At 39.7% G+C, this 8348-nt stretch overlaps 1 pseudogene; it reads right to left on the minus strand.

Moving 5' to 3' along the window:
• Positions 1 to 1112: 1112 nt before the first annotated feature.
• LOC136118847 (protein lin-28 homolog A pseudogene) lies at positions 1113 to 1727 on the minus strand (annotated as a pseudogene).
• Between the last annotated feature and the right edge of the window lie 6621 nt (positions 1728 to 8348).

The raw sequence follows: 8348 nt of genomic DNA on the forward strand, positions 1-8348 counted from the left end.
CACCTTTTACCTGGACCAGCCTCTCCTAACCTCTCTGTACCACCTTTTTCTATTCAGACCAATTTCCAGTCTTTCAGTAGAAGGAGACCAAGTCATGGTGCAACCCAGTTAAAACCTAGTCTCCCGTGAAACACTGAAGATGGAGGGGTTTCAAGAGGACACTATGGCAGAAAAGCCAGCTCTAATTGACAAAAATGAGGTAGTTCAATAGGTTATACACTCCAAAGAGTTGTTCTCTCTGGTGATACAGCAACAAAAAGTTTTCCTGCTGTGTAGACCTGCAGCTTCTGCTGACTTATCCCTGAGATCGCTCACATACCTGAGAACACAGTGCAGGAATGAGGACCTTAGATTAAAATACACAAAAATAAAAAACCAGAATATTTATATTATGAAAAAAAGAGTTAAAATGCACAAGATACATCATTTATTCAGAGCTAGTGCAGTTGGCATCCTGGAGAAAGTGGGACCCAATGTACAGTCATCCAAGGGAGCAAACAAATAAAATTGTATTGGCCCAGAATGGGGTGGGAATGAACTGAGAAGCAGCAGGTCTACAGCTGTACCCACAACCACCCCTTTTGCCTATCATCACAACCCACTGCTTGGGACAGTTCTCAGCACTCTATCCCAAGAGGGGGCTATGAGGAGACAAGATGTGGAAAACCCTGCCTTACTACTGAGATATTTCCTCCCACAGATGGTGGTGGCTTGTGGGTTTAGGTATATCAATCTGGTCTCATGCTTAGTCTTTTCGCTCTGGCATGGGAAATATTATTCCATACCCTTATTTAAGAGTAAAACAACTTTCCTATCCAGGCCACTTTCAAAAGCTGGAGATTCTGAGGGTGGAGACTCAGATAAAGCATGCAGGGAGGGTTACCCCACAAAGCCCTCACGTGCATTTGGATAGAGCATGATTGGAGTTCCTTTGCCTCACCCCTTCTCCCAAACCAAGAGGGAAGAGGGGGTGACGTTACGAACCGGCCTGAGATATATGGCAGTGCCAGCTGCCCCCTACCCACCCTGTCCCCACTTTCTCCACTCTACCAATTGATGCCTGTTCCTCAAAACTTTCTGATCACAAAAGGATAGCCCCCACCTGCTGTGGCTCAATTCTGGGCCTCTGGGAGCATGGCAGGGCTAGGGATCTCTTCTTCCTCCTCCCGAAAGTAGGCTGGCTTTCCCTGTGAGCTGGGAGCTTGCTGGGCCTTCAGTGGACACGAGGCTACCATATGGTTGATGCTCTGGCAGAAGTGGCAGTTGGGCTGGGGTGGCCATTTGCATTCCCTGGCATGATGGTCTAGACCTCCACAGTTGTAGCACATATCTCCCTTTGATCTGCGTTTCTAAATGTTCTTCCCTTTGGGCCGCCTCTCACTCCCAATACAGAACACCCCACCAGGGCCAGTGACTTGGATAGATTCCAGGCTCTTGGCAGACTACTTAGAGGTGAACTCCATGGCCTCACCCTCCTTCAGGCTCTGGAAGCCCTCCATGTGCAGCTTACTCTGGTTCACAAAGACATCCACCGGGGGGTTGAGTGCGACCCTGGGGTGGGCAGTCATGGCTAGGAAGCCGAATCCCATGCACATATTGAACCACTTACATATGCCAGCACCATGCATCAGCTGCAGCTCCTCAGTGGCCCCAGCCGCGGACTCCGGTGCCTCCTCTGGCCCCTTGGCGCAGCCACCTGCAAACTGCTGGTTTGACACGGAGTCCATGGTAGTCGGCAGAGTCCAAGGCCCTGGGCCCCTGGTCAGGCAACTACAGGCCCAGAGAAGTCCGGAGGCAAAGGGGTGGTTCGGAGAATAGACTGCTACATCTTCCCCAGCACAATAGTGGTGTGAGAGCCCACAGCTGTTTTTGGCTTGCTTTCTCTTTCTGGACTGTGGCTGTGCTTCTTCTTTTTATTATTTATTTGACAATTGTTTAAGGCCATGTATTTTCATCATCTTTTCATAAGTATACTTTAAAAAACTTTAAATAGAACTGCAAGCATCTTGGGGTAAGACTGTGATTGAACTGTTTTTCTGCTCTGTCCACAACAAGTACAACACAGATATGCAACATTTTTGATTGGTTTATTTCCTTTTCAATGATAGTAAGTAAGATTATGGAAATCACTTTTGGGCAACTTGAAATTTCTCAACTTGTGTTTTAAAAAATGTGTCCAGTTGGTAAGGGAGACAGTGACCACCTTCACGCTTGCTCTAAAAAATACACAAAATAAAACAAAAACAACTGGCATTGTTTCTAAAGAGCATCTTTGGTTATTCTCCAAGCCAAAACAGACTACTATTTAAAAGGTAACTGTTCATTATATTGAATTAACCATAAGAAATTACCAGTAATCCACTGGCTTTGATTAACAGAAAAATAGACAAGATGAAAAGAAAGAGGGCTATGTACCAGATGAAGGAAAAAATTAAAACTCCAGAAAAACAACTAAATGAAGTGGAGATAGGCAACATTCCAGGAAAAGAATTCAGAATAATGAGAGTTAAGAGATCCAGGACCTCGGAAAAGGAATGGAGGCAAAGATTGAGAGGATGCAAGAAATGTTTAACAAAGACCTAGAAGAATTAAAGAACAAACAAACAGAGATGAACAATACAATAACTGAAATGAAAACTACACTAGAAGAAATCAATAGCAGAATAACTGAGGCAGAAGAACGGATAAGTGACCTGGAAGACAGAATGGTGGAATTCACTGCTGTCAAACAGAATAAAGAAAAAAGAAGGAGAAGAAATGAAGACATCCTAAGAGACCTCTGGGACAACATTAAATGCAACAACATTCACATTATAGGGGTCCCAGAAGGAGAAGAGAGAGAGAAAGGACCAGAGAAAATATTTGAAGAGAGTGTAGTTGGAAACTTCACTAACATGAGAAAGGAAATAGCCACCCAAGTCCAGGAAGTGCAGAGAGTCTCAGGCAGGATAAAACCAAGGAGAAACACGCCGAGACACATAGTAATCAAATTGGCAAAACTCAAAGACAAAGAAAAATTATTGAAAGCAGCAAAGGAAAAATAACAAATAATATACAAGGGAACTCCCATTAGGGTGACAACTGATTTCTCAGCAGAAACTCTACAAGCCAGAAGGGAGTGGCATGATATACTTAAAGTGATGAAAGGGAAGAACCTACAACCACGATTACTCTACCAGGCAAGGATCTCATTCAGATTCAACGGAGAAATCAAAAGCTTTACAGACAAGCAAAAGCTAAGAGAATTCAGCACCACAAAACCAGCTCTACACCAAATGCTAAAGGAACTTCTCTAAGTGGGAAACACAAAAGAAGAAAAAGACCTACAAAAACAAACCCAAAACAATTAAGAAAATGGTCATGGAAACATACATATCGATAATCACCTTAAATGTGAATGAATTAAATGCTCCAACCAAAAGACACAGGTTTGAAGAGTGGATTAAAAACCAAGACCCATATATATGCTGTCTACAAGAGACCCACTTCAGACCTAGGGAAACACACAGACTGAAAGTGAGGGGATGGAAAAAGATATTCCATGCAAATGGAAATCAAAAGAAAGCTGCAGTAGCAATACTCATATCAGATAAAATAGACTTTAAAATAAAGAATGCTACAAGAGACAAGGAAGGACACTACATAATGATCAAGGGATCAATCCAAGAAGAAAATATAATGATTATAAATATATATGCACCCAACATAGGAGCACCTCAATACATAAGGCAACTGCTAACAGCTATAAAAGAGGAAATTGACAGTAGCACAATAATAGTGAGGGACTTTAATACCTCACTTACACCAATGGACAGATCATCCAAAATGAAAACAAATAAGGAAACACAAGGTTTAAATGACACAATAGACCAGATAGATTTAATTGATATTTATAGGACATTCCATCCAAAAAGAGCAGATTACACTTTCTTCTCAAATGCACATGAACACCCTCCAGGATAGATCACATCTTGGGTCACAAATAAAGCCTCAGTAAGTTTAAGAAAATTGAAATCATATCAAGCATCTTTTCTGACCACAACGCTATAAGATTAGAAATCAATACAGGGAAAAAAACATAAAAAACCCAAACACATGGAGGGTAAACAATACGTTACTAAATAACCAAGAGATCACTGAAGAAATCAAAGAGGAAATCAAAAAATACCTACAGACAAATGACAATGAAAACACGACAATCCAAAACCTATGGGATGCAGCAAAAACAGTTCTAGGAGGCAAGTTTATAGCTATACAAGCCTACCTCAAGAAACAAGAAAAATCTCAAATAAACAATCTAACCTTACACCTAAAGGAACTAGAGAAAGAAGAACAAAAAAACCACAAAGTTAGCAGAAGGAAAGAAATCATAAAGATCAGAGCAGAAATAAATGAAATAGAAACAATAGCAAAGATCAATTAAAACTAAAAGCTGGTTCTTTGAAAAGATAAACAAAACTGATTAGCCACACTCATCAAGAAAAAGAGGGAGAGGACTCAAACCAATAAAATTAGAAATGAAAAAGGAAAGTTACAACAGACACCACAGAAATACAAAGCATCCTAAGAGACTACTACAAGCAACTCTATACCAATAAAACAGACAACCTGGAAGAAATGGACAAATTCTTAGAAAGGTATAACCTCCCAAGATTGAACCAGGAAGAAATAGGAAATATGAAGAGACAAATCACAAGTAATGAAATTGAAACTGTGATTAAAAATCTTCTAACAAACAAAAGTCCAGGACCAGATGGCTTCACAGGTGAATTCTATCAAACATTTAGAGGAGAGCTAACACCCATCCTTCTCAAACTCTTCCAAAATATTGTGGAGGAAGGAACACTCCCAAACTCATCCTATGAGGGCACCATCACCCTGATACCAAAACTAGACAAAGATACTACAAAAGAAGAAAATTACAGACCAATATCACTGATGAATATAGATGCAAAAATCTTCAACAAAATACAAGCAAGCAGAATCCAACAGCACATTAAAAGGATCAGGGGCTTCCCTGGTGGCACAGTGGTTGAAAGTCTGCCTGCCGATGCAGGGGACATGGGTTCATGCCCCGGTCCGGGAAGATCCCACATGCCGCAGAGTGGCTGGGCCCGTGAGCCATGGCCGCTGAGCCTGTGTGTCCCAAGCCTGTGCTCCACAACGGGAGAGGCCACAACAGTGAGAGGCCCGTGTACCACAAAAAAAGAAAAAAATAAAAGGATCATACACCACGATCAAGTGGGATTTGTCCCAGCAATACAAGGATTCTTCTATGTACGCAAACCAATCAATGTGATACACCATATTAACAAATTGAAGAATTAAAACCATATGATCATCTCAATAGATGCAGAAAAAGCTTTTGACAAAATTCAACATCCATTTATGACAAAAACTCTCCAGAAAGTGGGCATAGAAAGAACCTACCTCAACATAATAAAGGCCATATATGACAAACCCACAGCAAACATCATTCTCAATGAGAAAAACTGAAAGCATTTCTTCTAAGATCAGGAACGAGACAAGGATGTTCACTCTCACCACTATTATTCAACAGAGTTTTGGAAGTCCTAGCCATGGAAATCAGAGAAGAAAAATAAATAAAAGGAATACAAGTTGGAAAAGAAGAAGTAAAACTGTCACTGTTTGCAGATGACATGATACTAATGATACTATACATAGAGAATCCTAAAGATGCCACCAGAAATCTACTAGAGCTAATCAATGAATTTGGTAAAATTGCAGGATACAAAATTAATGCACAGAAATCTCTTGCACTCCTATACACTAATAGTGGAAAATCTGAAAGAGAAGTTAAGGAAACACTTCCATTTACCATTGCAACAAAAAGAATAGAATACTTAGGAATAAACCTACCTAAGGAGACAGAAGACCTTTAGGCTGTAAACTATAAGACACTAATGAAAGAAATTAAAGATGATACCAACAGATGGAGAGATATACCATATTCTTGGATTGGAAGAATCAATATTGTGAAAATGACTATACCCAAAGCAATCTACAGATTTAATGCAATCCCTATCAAATTACCAATGGCATTTTTTACAGAACTATAACAAAAAGTCTTAAAATTTGTATGGAGACACAAGAGACCCTGACTGCCAAACAGCCTCAAGGGAAAAACACAGAGCTGGAGGAATCACACTCCCTGGCTTCAGACTATACTACAAAGCTACAGTAATCAAGACAATATGGTACTGGTACAGAAACAGAAACATAGATAAATTGAACAATATAGAAAGCCCAGAGATAAACCCACACACCTATGGTCAACTAATCTATGACAAAGGAGGCAAGGATATACAATGGAGAAAAGACAGTCTCTTCAATAAGTGGTGCTGGGAAAACTGGATAGCTACACTCCCTAACACCATACACAAAAATAAACTCAAAATGGATTAGAGATCTAAATGTAAGACTGGACACTATAAAACTCTTAGAGGAAAGCATAGGAAGAACACTCTTTGACATAAATCACAGCAAGATCTTTTTTGATCCACCTCCTAGAGTAATGGAAATAAAAACAAAAATAAACAAATGCGACGTCTTGAAACTTCAAAGCTTTTGCACAGCAAAGGAAACCATAAAAACGAAGAAAAGACAACCCTCAGAATGGGAGAAAATATTTGCCAATGAATCAATGAACAGGGGATCAACCTCCAATATATATAAACAGCTCATGTAGCTCAATTTTAAAAAACCAAACAATCCAATCCAAAAATGGGCCGAAGACCTAAATAGACATTTCTCCAAAGAAGACATACAGATGGCCAAGAAGCACATGAAAAGCTGCTCAACATCACTAATTATTAGAGAAATGCAAATCAAAACTACAGTGAGGTTTCACCTCACACCAGTTAGAATGGGCATCAACAGAAAATCTACAAACAACAAATGCTGGAAAAGGTGTGGAGAAAAGAGAACCCTCTTGCACTGTTGGTGGGAATGTAAATTGATACAGCCACTACGGACAACAGTATGGAGGTTCCTTAAAAAACTAAAAATAGAATTACCATATGATCCAGCAATCTCACTCCTGGGCATATATCCACAGAAAACCATAATTCAAAAAGACACATGCACCCCAATGTTCATTGCAGCACTATTTACAATAGCCAGATCATGGAAGCAACCTAAATGCCCATCGACAGATGAATGGATAAAGAAGATGTGGTACATATATACAATGGAATATTACTCAGCCATAAAAAGGAATGAAATTGGGTCATTTGTTGAGACGTGGATGGGTGTAGAGACTGTCATACAGAGCGAAATAAGTCAGAAAGAGAAAAATATCGTATATTAACGCATGTATGTGGAACCTAGAAACATGGTACAGATGAACTGTTTTACAGGGCAGAAGTTGAGACACAGATGTAGAGAACAAACTTATGGGCACCAAAGGGGGAAAGCCATGGCAGGGGTGGTGGGGTGGTGGTGTGATGAATTGGGCAATTGCGATTGACATGTATACACTGATGTGTATAAAATTGATGACTAATAAGAACCTGCTGTATAAAAAAGAATGTGCCTTCTTGTTAAAATGTTTAAAATAAGAAAAAAATAAAAATAAAAAAATGAAAATCACACACACACAAAAATAATAATCCTCTTTTTTTAAATTTACTACAATGGAAATTCCATATATTTCAATCCAATTCTTCTTCCTCTTACTGTGAACACTCAGATTCACCCATCACATTAACAGGAGAGACTTAATAGAAAGCATGCTGTTAAAATCTGAGTTTTTCCAACATCAAGAGAAACAAAAAATTACACTTGCTTCTAAGATATAGATGCTTTTCTTTTCAAAGTGTTACTGAGCTCAGGTTCGGCTACTCGCAGCTCAAAAGCCATTAATTGAGAGGCAAGTGTCAGTAGAAAGGAAAGGTGCTTTATTCAGAAAAATCAGCAATCTGGGGGGAAGGTGGACTCATGTTCTGAGACCAGCTCTGAAGATTCTGCTCAGCCATGACAATTTTTAAAGGGAGAAAGGGGAAACAATTTCAGTTAATCATTAAGGTAGGAGGTCAGATTCTTCATCATTTTTCCATTGCATGCAGACCTGCTGCCTTCTCCTGATCTTCCTTTGGATGCTATCTTGATTGCATGGTTCCGCTGCACATTTGCTAAGGGGGAAGCTGGGGGTAGAGAGTTAGTCATTCTTTAACTACTTAAGTCTCCATTCTTACTTCTTTTAATCCAGGAAAGGAATCAACAGGTTAGGCAAGGCATTGTGTACATTCAGTGAAGCAGAAGTCAGGAGTTAGGTTAAATGTTACCTAGTGATCTCATTTTTATGATTAAGGTTTATGGAAAACAGG

This window comes from Phocoena phocoena, chromosome 2 (genome assembly GCF_963924675.1).
Source record: "Phocoena phocoena chromosome 2, mPhoPho1.1, whole genome shotgun sequence".
Classification (NCBI taxonomy): Eukaryota; Metazoa; Chordata; class Mammalia; order Artiodactyla; family Phocoenidae; genus Phocoena; species Phocoena phocoena.